We start from the raw sequence: 13,240 nt of genomic DNA on the forward strand, positions 1-13,240 counted from the left end.
AATATATTGTTTAAGGAATTAAGGTTGATTTTATTTTTAATTTTTTCCTGAATTTATAAAAAAGAACTTGGTAATTTTTTATTTACCAAAACAACTATATAAGGAATAACCACTTATACTGATACCCTTTAAATACTATCTGATAATCCTTTTCTTTATTTTTTCCCTTTAGTTGTTGATGATCTTTTTTGTTAATAAAATTTCATTATTTAACTTTACTTTTGCTGGATATAATATTTTCTGTACTATTTATGTAAAACCCAAAGCTAGACTCCAAAATTATCTTCATTCTGCTCTATTTTATGTATTTAATATGCAAATACAAATATATAAATTATAAATAAACAATATTTTATTTTAAATATAGGAATATTTAATATATAAATTATATATCAACATAAAATATGTAAAATGCAGGAGGATGTATATAGAGAGATAGATAAAATGGATTTTTGTCATATTAGCTGTCCAAAACCTGGCCAATGATTCTGTTTATTTTTAACTTCTTAATTTTTTTTGATCTGAAAACATGTCATTAATTTATCTGTTTGACCATTTTTTTGTAATCTCAAAATATCCTAATGAATGTAAAACATTTATTTACTTCTACCTTTTTTCTCTAATTTAAAATTTTGGTATACTTTCAAACATACAGAAAATTTGCAATTATTATACCTAAGACCCTAAATACTATTTGTCCAGATTCGTTAGTTGTTTACATTTTGCTCCTTTTTCTTTATTATTTCTGCTTGCTCTCTTTCAATATGTGTGTGTGTATAGCATAATTACATAATTGTATGTTACATATATGTAACATAAATGATGTAACATATTACATACACATGTAACATACTTAACACACATATTTTTTCCCTGAATCTTTTGAGAATAAGTTGCAGACATCATGATTCTTTATTTGAAGTATTTTAGTGTGTATTTCCTATGAATAAGGACATTGTCTTACATAACCACAGTAAAATTATGGGAATTAAGAAATTTATTATCAACAAAATACTGTTATATAACAGTATATCTAGGATAATATGTGCATTTGGTTGTCATGCCTTTTAATCCTTTAATCTGGAACATTTTCTCAGTCTTTCATGACTTTGAATTTGAAGATATCTTCAGACTTTCCTCATTTCGAGCTTGCCTGATGTTCCCTAATGATCGACTCGGGTTATGCATTTTTGGCAAATGTGTGTACCACAGAAGTGATGTTGTGTCCTTTTTAAGTGCATCAGACCTGGAGGCACATCATGTTTATTTGCTCCGTTATTGATGTTGTCTTTGTTACAGTGGTCTCTGCCAAGTTTCTGCATTGAACGTTATTATTTTATTTATTTTCCTTTTTTAAGCTTATTTACTTACTTTGAGAGAGAGTGAGTGAGTGAGTGAGTGAGTGAGCAGGGAAGGGGCAGGGGGTGGGTGTAGAGAGAGAATCACAAGCAGGCCCCATGCTGTCAGCCTGGAGCCCGACCAGGTGCTCAAACCCACAAACTGAGATTATGACCTGAGCCAAAATTAAGAGTTGGACACTGAACCGACTGAGCTACCCAGGTGTCTGTGGAAGTTATTATTTTCCCCATTATAATTAATAAGTAGTTTGTGAGAAGATGCTTTAAGACTATGGAAATATCTTGCTCAACCTCATACTTTTACCCATGAGTGTTTTGCTGATCCACAGGTGTTTTGTTGACAGTTACCTATCATGTTTGCTTAATGGTGATTTTCTAACTCATCAATACATCTACATTTTGTTAGGTGGCATTCCAGGCAAAGGAACAGGTTTTTCTTCTTCCCTATATACTTTATTCACTTCTGTTATTTGTATTTTCTATAATGAATATTTTTCTCTATGATAATTATGTATTTCAATATTCCGCTTGTCCCAGATATGACTATTAAGAACTTCTTGAAGCTGGGGCCTATGTCTTTTTGACATATCCCATCATTTTTAAATGCCTTACTTGTCCCTCAGAAAAAAATTGTTGTCACCCTGAAATTTATATACTTTTGTCTCTTTCTTCTCTGTGTACATGTTCTAAAATGTCTGGATAGGTTTTTCACATTTTTATAGTTTTAGTAGACATTCTGAAAGTGAGTTTTGTGTCACTTTTAGGACCTTTGCTTTCCTCTTTTCCTCACTATTTTTCTGGACTTCTTAGATCTCTGTAATACATATAGTTTGAGTTTGAAAGGTAACTCTGTTATAGATTGGTGTTTAATTTTCTATTTGCAGATAATTTGACATTTTTTATTATTGTCCAACTTCCAGTTATACTGAAGGCCTAGGATTTGTGTGTTTTTATTTGTTTTTATTGGCTATATGTATGTGTGTGTGTGTGTGTGTGTGTGTGTGTGTGTATTAAATGTTTATTTATTTATTTTGAGGGGGGAGACAGAGGGAAAACACATGAACAGGGGAGGGGAAGAGAGACAGGGAGACAAAATCCCAAGCAGACTGGGTGCTGTCAGTCCAGAACCCCACACAGGGCTTGATCCCATGATATGTGAGGCCATAACCTGAGCCAAGATTAGGAGTTGGACACCTAACCAACTGAGCACCCAGGCACCCTAGCTGTATATTCTTGCAGAATGTGTTAATAGTTTCAGATTTAGGTGGCTGGTATTACCACAACTACCCAGAATTTCAGGTCTGTGTTTTTTAAAACATTATACAAAACATATTGACATTTCAAGTTATTTGCAATATGTCATGATGTAACCAGAATTTATGGTTTGCAGATTTTCACCTTCAGTGGTCTGTGTTCTCTTAATCTAGTTTATTTAGTTAAACTGAAGTTTTCTTTATTATTACAATTGTTTTATCAAATAGTACACCTGCCAGTCTACGAAGTAATTTTCTGGAAGATATGTTCATGGTAAATGTAATCCTTATTTTAGATTATTTCGTTCCTTGATTTGTCCCAATCAGTTGGGTTTATAAATTTCTCCCTCAGCTTTAAAAATTATCAAACATATATTTGAACAAATGGAAATTCAAGTCCATGAAACTTGAAAACATGTGTATAGATTAAAACAAGATAATGAAAAAATAAAATAAAACAGGATAATCAATAATACCTGATTATAAGAATCCAATGAAATGTCATTATAACCAATTGCCTCTTGTAATGAAATAAGCTTTTTGACGATAAATAAGGAAAGTTCCTCCTCTCCAGTTTCACAGCAAACAGGTCTTACTGTAGTTGGTACATAGGGATCAGGAACAAAATACTTCAGTGCTAGCACATGGCAGGGTAGAAGGCAGCTTGCGAAAGTAGGAAAGAGGCGAGTGTAGAAAGTGTGCACATCCAAGAGGGGCAGCCATTTCTCTGTTCTTGGAGGCTGTGAGCCCAGCCTTAGAAAATCTTTGCTCTTTCAAAGAGGGTAGAAATGTGGGTTCTTATGAGAAATCTCCTACTTTAAATAAATAAATAAATGAATGAATAAATAAATAAATAAATAAATAAACGGTTTTAAAACCATGGCATGGGATACACAAAACATGTCAGGAAGCAAGCCAGATCTGGTTATTATGTTCCAGTTTGCACCCTCTATTCTGGATACGTTGTAGGGACTAGCAGGTGCTGTAGTGAGAAGAGTCTGTGTTAGAAAAGCTTTTGCTGAGCCTAGGATCACCTCTTAGCTGTGTCAAATTAGGCAAATGGCGTGATTAGTGCTAACTTCAGTTCTCTTGCCTAGGAGGGTGAATATGCTAAAATCTGAAGAAATATAAGGTCTGGCAAATTGCTAGAACTTTATAATTGTTTTGAAATTATATGTGAACCTGAATTTGTATCTTCTATTAAGCTCTAAGTTTTACACTTACAAAAATGAAATTATAAACATGCATAGCTTCTTAAAAGTGTCTTCATTCACTTTTGGCATTTAACTGTAAATTGCTAACTCTGTCTAGTCTCCTCTTGTTTGAAAAGCTTTGTGTTGAGTATTAGTAAACTCATCCCTTCTTGGGCCAGGTAGAGGTCCATGTCATCTTGTCTTCCATTCACTAGAGGAAGAAAAATGAGACTTTGAACTCTGAATGCCTCTTCTGCTTGTCAAACTGTTGATTTGATTACACTTGGTTTTGGTGAACTCAAAAAGTACACGTCCCTCATTAGTAAGCTCATATTTCTGTTCAGTACTGTAAACCAAATCTCTGTGGGCGGAGATTCTGCTGGTCACTGAGAATGCCACTAACATGCTTGCTACTTAAGAGGATTTTTATTTCTACCCTCCATAGTGTGTTTGATCTGCCTGAAATAACACATTGTACTTTAAAGGGTTACATATGTCATCAGGTTGTGTTTGGTTTTGTTTCCTTTTAGGTATTTCTTTTATAACACACTATACCCAGTAGAATAAAATCCATTGAAGCTGAAAATATTTTGAGGTTTGAAATTAATGCGCTTTTCCCAATACCTCTTCTCTAAAACAACTTAATTACTAGAATCTGATGAACTTTCCCCTTAGTAGTGACCTTCTGAGAAGAAAGAAATGGATGTTTGTGTATTTTTGTAAGGTGTGCAAAAGGCATGCATGCGTTTTTCTCAGTGCGTGGTTTTCAATTAGAATCGAAATGCAATTACAAAGTGAATTGGTGCAATTCTCTGGATAAATCAAGCAAAATTCTTTTCTAACTCAGTGATCTTCATATATCAGACAAAAGTACATTTTAAAAAGCTTGAATTATTTTAATAAGCACCTCAAGTCTCCAACTTAAATTTACTTATAGTTATATCATGCTTTTGAATTGCTTTTATGTTGTTCTGCCATGTTCTGGGGAAGCTGTGTTTGTCACATATATTCTTGAAGTCAATGTGCAGACTCTTCTTACCTCTTAAGAGTATTATCTTTGACTTAAATACGGGATATTTGCATACAGTTGGGAATATTTCTGTTCATCAGCCCATTATACTTTCCTAGGTGTATAAACTATATTTTGCAAAACCTTATCTCAGTATGTTTATGTATTGTCTAAGTTTCTGTTGGTCTGGATTAGTTTTTCTGTGACCTTGGCAAATCGCTTACTCATTTGGATTTTTTTTTCTTCACAGATACATTTTATAGGAGTATTTTGAAGATGAATGTTTGCAAATCATTTTGAAATTGCCAAACGCCACATACAGTAAGTAATATGTATTTTTATTTTTCCACTCAATTGCAGTCATGCTGAATGAATTTGGCAGTCATAAAAGAACACATTTCTATTTATGGTTCTTGATATTTGTGAATATTGAGGCAAAATGTATATAAAAGAAAAAATTTGATGAGCTGTTTGCTAGTCTGAATTAAGTTGTATAAATTCAAGATTTCTGATGACAAATTTTACTATTGTTCTACTTATATAACTTGCACATGATATTTCTCACTTATATTTAAATGAGATGTTTTTCTCTTGATCATAAGTTGAGTAGAGTGTAGAAAGCAGGTGTTATTAACCAGTGCTGATACGGAAATTTTAAAAAAGAGTATTAAATTAAGTATTAAGATTGGCCCAGTATTAAGATTTACTGTGAATCAGGTAACTTATGTGTGTTGCCTATAATTCTCCCTGAAATATTTTAAGATTATTATTTTTATCCTCATTTTATAAATAAACCTGAGACCTGAGAAGTTTTACTACCTTACTCAACATCTTTTCAAAGTGGTGAATCTGGGCTTTGAACCAAGACTTTTCAGAAAATATGGTCTCCAACTATTAATGTAGACAGTTAAATAACCTATCTAAGAGGCTGAATATTTAAGAGTTTAAACGTGTTCTGATAATTTATTTATATTTCTGTTTTGTTTAAGCATTATTCTGAAAATGTATTTTTTTCTGTATTGTCTATCATGTCATTGCTTTCTTGTCAAATGATGCTTTCCAATCTCCAGTCCAACTTGGAATGCTTTAAAAAATTTTTTTAATGTTTATTTATTTTTGAGAGAGAGAGAGAAGGGGAGGGGCAGGGAGAGAGGGGGACAGAGAATCTGAAGCAGGCTCCAGGCTCTGAGCTGTCAGCACAGAGCCCGACATGGGGCTCGAACCCATGAACCAGGAGATCACAACCTGAGCTGAAGTTGGGAGGTTTTAACGACAGAGCCACCCACACACCCCAAGCTTGGACTGCTTTGAACTGGTGTGAAATAAATGAAAATGTAGGTCCTGAAAAAATCACCTAAGGTAATCTTTGATAAAAACAAACAAACAAAAACAAAAACAAAAACAAAAAACAGGTTTAGAATTAGTATTCTGAAGTTCTTCAAGAGTTTTCTCTCATTCATTAAAAAAAAAAAACAACCAAATAAAATTAAAGCCTGCTATTATTTTCAGAGTTTGGAGGGACCACAGAATCAGACTCCTAGATTTTACATGCTTGCGTTCCTTGTTTGATGAAGTGAGATGTTTAGGAAGACAGTTCTAAAGTAGAATTTCCAAAAAAAATGTAGAAACAATAATGGTAGCATTGATGTTTTTATGTTGTCTCCCGATATAACTATTTTAAAAAAGTAGTCTAGAGTATGTTTAGGAATTCAGACCACCTGGCTTTAAATACTGGATTTATCACTTACTAGCTGTATGACTGAACAAATTACTTAACGTCTCGGGGCACCTGGGTGGCATAGTCATTTGAGGGTCTGACTCTCAATTTTGGCTCAGGTCATGATCCCAGGTTTGTGGGATCGAACCCCATGTCTGGCTCTGCTCTCTCTCTCTCTCTCTCTCCCCCCCACACACCTCTCTCCCTTGCTTGCTCTTTCCCTCTCTCAAAAAAAAATACTTAATGTTTCTTTAAAATGGATGTAAGATTAGATGGAACTGGAGGGTATTATGCTAAGTAAAATAAGTCAGGCAGAGAAAGACAGATACCATATGTTTTCACTCATGTGGATTCTGAGAAACTTAACAGAAGACCATGGGGGAGGGGAAGGGGGAAAAAGTTACAGAAAGGGATGGAAGCAAACCATAAGAGACTGTTAAATACTGAGAACAAACTGAGGGTTGATGGGGGTGGGATGACAGGGAAAGTGGGTGATGGGCATTGAGGAGGGCAGCTGTTGGGATGAGCACTGGGTGTTGTATGGAAAACAATTTGACAATAAATTACATTTAATATAAAAAAATAAAATGGATGTAAGATTAGGAACTATTTCGTTTGTAGTGTGTTAACACATGTAAAGTATAGCACAATTCCAGGTACAAAGCAAGTTGATAATTCAATTTAAGTATATTTGTTAATAAGCATCCTAACGTTACATAAAGTACACCACAAAAGTACTCAGTGAATACTGTTGATTGACATGTGACAAAAGAAACTAAAGTTCAGCCGTCTTTTTTTTTTTAATTTTTTTTATGTTTATTTATTTTTGAGACAGAGAGAGACAGAGCATGAATGGGGGAGGGTCAGAGAGAGGGAGACACAGAATCTGAAACAGGCTCCAGGCTCTGAGCCATCAGCCCAGAGCCCGATGCGGGGCTTGAACTCACGGACCGCGAGATCGTGACCTGAGCCGAAGTCGGATGCTCAACCAACAGAGCCACCCAGGCGCCCCCAGCCTTCTTTATAAATGTAGACATCTTTTAACTTTTAGTGAAGAAACAAACCATTTAGGTAATCACCATGTAAATATACAGTATATAAAATCAGCACACATATATATCCTATTGTGTGTTGTTTGTATATCTAGGCTGAAACGTGTGTGCTTTTTGGAGAAAAGAAGAGGCAGTGTGAAGTGTTTCCAGAGTCTGAAATGCTTATTTTGAAAGAGACAGGACAAACTTACAGATATAAAGTAAAGAAAATAGTTGAAATGATGGTCAGTTAACTTGAGGTCATAATCTCATCTGATGCTCTATGAAACAATTTATGGACATTGAAGCCACGTGGACAAAAACAAAATTTATTAAGTATTTGCTCTATCCCATGTACTTTGCATTCAGTATCTCATTTAATCTAAGCAATAATATGACGAAGTAGGTATGTTATTGTCCCCATTGTTTTGTTTGAGGAAAATGCACAATAGGAAGTTTCAATCTATCATTCATGGCAATGAAGCTTTGAGGCTGATCCAATTCTAAAGTCCTGTTTCTTTATACTTTTCACCTGAGTGTTAAGGACTGAAAATTTGTGGTTGATGTAACTTTCTTTTATTTGCATAAAAACACTGCTCCCAAACCTCAGATCATACATAAGAATTCTTTAGTATATAAGTAGTTGATTATTGAATTTCAACTAAAATAAATGATAATTGCCTTTCATTTGTAACCCAGCCCAAGCTTATTCTGCTCCCACAGGACAGACGGTAAGTCAAGAGGGAAGGGGTTCGGGCAAGGAAAGCGACTTTATTCAGAAAGACAGCAAACTGAGGAAATGGCAGACCACCATCCCAGAGAAGCATCTTCCCTCAGCATAGAATTTGAGCTGCTTGTACATGAGCAAAAGGGGATGGTAGAAAGGAGTTGGAGTCAAACGGTGACTAATATCTGTAGAAATCCAAGAAAGGTCATGTAACTTCTTTGTCCTTGCTCAGTTCATCTTTGTGTACAGGAATCTGGTCATGCCATTCCTGTAAGTCTTAATCATAGAATAATCATTTCTGTACTTCCTTATCTTCTGGGTGAAGTAGGTTTTGGGTAAAGAGTAGTTTCTGCAGATCTTAGCTGCAACGTGCCTACATACAGGGCTAAGCAGAATTACTAAACTATATATATCACAGCAGCAAAGGAAATAGCAGTATGAAATCAGACATGCTAAGTTTCTCGCTGTTACATATTGCTAATGGGACCACTTGGCAATCTGAAACAGATCGCCTTTAAAAAATGCTGCTTGTGTAAAGAAAACTTAAAAAGTGAAAAAGTTCCGTCTCTAAGGCAGGGACCGTATCTTATGCTTCTCCTCAGAATTTGAAATGCCGAACCACACTGTTTTCCTGCAGTTCTCCCTCCATTTCATGCGATGGAATGAAGAGTTTAGCTAGACTTAATTATCGCCCTCCCTATTTGTCCTCGTAAAGTGTGTCATCACTGAGGGGCGTTCTTACGACACCACACTGACCACACTGGTACTTTCCCTTTCCATCTCTTTGGTGATCTTCATCTTTTTCCATTTCAACCATCCACTGACCCCAGTCCTTTTACACGTAACTTCTTGAAACAAACTGCCAGCAACATTTTACCTGAGGGATATTTTCGAACTTACTGGTATTTAAAATATTATTGCCCTAAGAGAGAATAGGTCACTCTGTGTTCTCACACTACTGTTGGTTTTGAGAATAAAGGACTTACAGAATGCTTCTCCTTTCAATTTTCGTGTTTGGTCTCTGAAAAACAAAGCTAGTGATTACAGTTAGTGATAATATTTCACTTCATTCAATAGATATTAATTGCATGCTCCGCTAATATTATTAGAGAAACACCATGCTGGTTTAGTACTAGGGCAGCAAGTAGGAGGGAAAGACAAAAATGACTCAAGAAAATTCTGTGTTCAATTTAAGGAAATAACATAGGCACAGGCATAAACGAAGGATGTGGTATTAGGATATGGTGTCAGGAGAATGGCCTAAAGTAATCGAATTGCTAAAGCCATTTAAATAATTTGAGAAATAATAAAAAAACAAGTCCCTATACGTGAAAAAGAATAAAGCATTAGAGGAGATTTAAGAAAGGTTTAATTCTGAACAGCATTCGCTCAAGATTTCACCATGGAGGTTGCATTTGCACTAGATCTTGGTGCAGGTGGAAAATGTTCACTGAGAAGTCAAGGAAATGGCATAAAAGAGCTTAGAATTGAAGTGGCATACTTGACATTAATTAGGCAGCAGGATAAGTTTCCTGTGTTGGTCTCAAAACAGATAACACTGGAAAATTAAGGCTGGGGCTAGGCTGTAGGAAATAGTGATAAACACATTTAGAACTTTGAATTTAATTGGTAGGCAATAGAAAAAAAAAACAAAGAATATTTTGGGAAGGCCAATCATGTGAACAAAAATTTCTATTTGAATACTAGCCTGGTGGTGTCTTCACAATGGATTCCAGTTGGAAGACTTGTAGATAAGATAACAAATTTTAGGAAAATAGAGCAGTATAAGAATAAGAGTGGAGGGTAAGACCTGAGGTAGCAGCAGTGGGAATGGAGACAAGGACTAGATGGAGGTGAGGCTTTGAAGGAGATGGGGACAGGCAGTAGTAATAACCAGAATCCCTTGTGTGGTATTTGCTGTGTAACAGACTCTGTTTTAAATAACTTATATTTGTCATTTAATTTTATATCAGACAACTCTGAGAGGTAGATACTGATGTCATCCCCATTTTGCACAAGAGAAAACTGAGGCAGAATTTAGCCAAGTAAATTGTTGTTGGTTAAATAGCTAGAGAATAGCCACGGTGACACTTGAACGTGTTGAGTCAAGCTCCAGAATCTGTAACCACTGCACATCATTTCTGTAAAAAATAACTGAGTTTTCCAGGTTGAATGAACTGGAAAATGATGTTACCAATAGTCACATAAATAGTTGTTATTTGTTTGTTTATTTTGTTTTATTTTGTTTTGTTTTGTTTTGTTTTTCTTCAGGGTTTGCCCCTTCTTCAGTTAAGTCTTTGGGGTAGGGAGAAACATCTTCTGACTTTTAGGGAGAAGTATCCCTTATGGTTAGTGATGAATCTTTTAGATACATTCATTCCTATGCTGGGCAACAGGAACAGTGTAATTTATGATATTGCTCAATTATAAATTAGAATAGTAAATATGTCATCTTAATATGATTTGTCTTCCTTCCTTAGCAGAGCTTAAACTGAAACAAGGATAGAGTGCTAAATTAAAGATTAAATATCTTGGGTGCATGAAAGACCAATATTTTAGAGTTAGTTTACCATCATACTAAACAATAATTTTGACAAGGGAAAAAAACTAACACCCAACATAGAGAGTATCTCTCTTTTCCTATATTGGAGAAGTAGCATAATATGCTGCTTAAAAGCCTGGCCTCCAGAACCATACCGTTGCATGGGTTCAGATCCCAGAATGAGGCGTCTTTAGCCATGTGACTTTTGTAATGTGAGATTTTAGCTATGCGACCTTAGCTGTGTGACTTTTCGTGTGTCAAGTATGTAAGCTCTCTGGCCTCAGTTTCTTCACCTTTGAAATGTGATAGGAGAAGTAGTATGTTTTCTGAATAATTGTGAAAGTTAAATAAGGTAAAGCACCTACAGGGACCCTTGGGTGGCTCAGTCGGTTAAGTGTCTGGCTCTTGGTTTTGGCTCAGGTCATGATCTCATGGTTCATGGGTTCAAGCCCTGCATTGGGCTCTGTGATGGCAGCACAGAGATTGCTTGGGATTCTCTCTCTCTCTCTCTCTCTCTCTCTCTCTCTCTCTCTCTCTCCCCCTCTCCCCGCCCCGCCCCGCCTCTGGCCATCTCCTACTAGTGCCATCACTGTGTCTCTCAAAATAAATAAATAAACTTAAAAAATTTAAAAACAACAAAAAAAAGATAAAGCACTTACAGTGGTGCCTGACACATAGTAAATTCTCAATATATGTTACTTATGTTCATGGAACTCTATCTCATTTATCATAATTTTAAATTTATAAGATTTAATTCCACAATTATTGACATTTTGCATGTGTTTACTGTGAATTTTTATGCATTACGAGCACAAAACAATGAACTTTACAAGCAAAGACCCATGTAACTTCATTGTGCAGATCAAGAAATAGAACATTTTCTGGAACACCCAGGGGGCTCAGTCAGTTAAGTGTCTGAATCTTGATTTCAACTCAGGTCATGATCTCACCATTTGTGAGATGGAGCCTCTTTTTTCAGGCTGTGCACTGACAGCATGGAGCCTGCTTGGGATTCTCTCCCTCCCTCTCTCTCTGCCCCTCCCCTGCTCACAGATGTTCTCTCTCTCTCTCTCTCTCAAAGTAAATAAATAAACTTACAAAAAAAGAAATAGAATATTTTCTGCATCTCAAAAATCCTGTTGTTTTGCCTCTAAACATTACTCCTCTTCCATCAATTCCATAAGGATAACTTTTTCATGACTTTCGTGATCACTTCCTTGCTTGTCCATTGCAGTTTTAACATTTTATCATGCATCCCTAAATACAAAATGTTAGTTTAGCTTGATTTTTTAAATCTATATATGTAAGTCATACAACATGCATTCCTGAATTTATATATCTAAGTTTCATTAATGTTTTTGTGTGATTCATTAATTTTCATTGCTAGGTAGTGTGCCATTGTAGAAAAATACTACAGAGTAATTATCCATGTATTGTTGATGGACATTTGAGCTATTTCTGGGTTTGGGCAGTTATGAATAGTGCTGCTATGAACATTCTTTTAAATATGTTTTGCTGTACATATCCATGCATTACTGTTAGTGATGAAATTGCTCAGTTATATCGAATACAACTTTTCAATTTTAGTAGATACTGTTAAACAGTTTTCCAAAGTAGTTACACTAATTACATTGTAGTCAGTAGTGTACGAGAGTTCCCTTTGTTTCATCTGTATCCATGCTTGGTATGGTCTTTTTAGTTGTAGCCATTCTGATGAGAACAGAGTTTACATTTCCCTATTGTAAATGTGGTTTTGTTATGGGTTTAATTGCCATATAGATATTATTGTCTGTAAGTTGCCTGTTCAAGTGTCTTGCCTACTTTTCTAGTGTGTTGATTTTTTTTATTGTTAATATGCAGAAGTTAATTGTATTTGAATTGAGTCCCCTTTCAATTACATATTGCAAATACCTTTTCTTCTCTGTGACTTGCTTTTTCAATGTCTTTTTTCTTTTATTTAAAGTTAACTTATTTATTTGGGGGGGGCAGGGAGAGAGAGAGAGAGAAAGAGACAGAGAAAAGGAAGGAGGTAGAGAGGGAGGGAGAGAATCCCAAGCAGGCTCTGTGCTGACAGCTCTCATGAATTGTGAGATTACAACCTGAATTGAAATTAAGAGTTGGGTGCTTAACAGGTTGAGCCACCCAGATGCCCCAACTTTCTCAATTTCTTAATGGAGTTTTTGATGAGGAAAAGTTTCTAATTTTAATTATAATTATATTTTTGCCTCTTTACATTTAGATCATTTCCTTTAAATTTATTTTTGTGGCTGGTTTGAGGTAGAAGTCAAGTCCTATTTTTTCTTCCAGCTGGATATCCAGTTGTTACAGAATCATGCTGAAAATTCCTCTCTTTGCCCACTGCTCTCAAATGCCATCTTTATCATAAATTAAGTGCTGTATATGTCTGTGT

At 35.3% G+C, this 13,240-nt stretch overlaps 1 protein-coding gene across 5 annotated transcripts in view; it reads left to right on the forward strand.

Annotated features, from left to right (window-relative positions):
• The window catches only part of GALNT13 (polypeptide N-acetylgalactosaminyltransferase 13), a 554,292-nt gene that overhangs the window by 33,787 nt on the left and 507,265 nt on the right, over positions 1 to 13,240 (forward strand). For all 5 annotated transcript variants that reach the window (XM_086718628.1, XM_086718629.1, XM_086718632.1 and 2 more), the window contains exon 2: positions 5,064 to 5,134. The gene's annotated coding sequence lies outside the window, so the exon portion shown is untranslated. The remainder of the gene's footprint in view (positions 1 to 5,063; positions 5,135 to 13,240) is intronic.

The sequence above is a fragment of the Puma concolor genome, chromosome C1 (genome assembly GCF_028749965.1).
Source record: "Puma concolor isolate L17-30 chromosome C1, mPumCon1.1.hap2, whole genome shotgun sequence".
Lineage (NCBI taxonomy): Eukaryota > Metazoa > Chordata > Mammalia > Carnivora > Felidae > Puma > Puma concolor.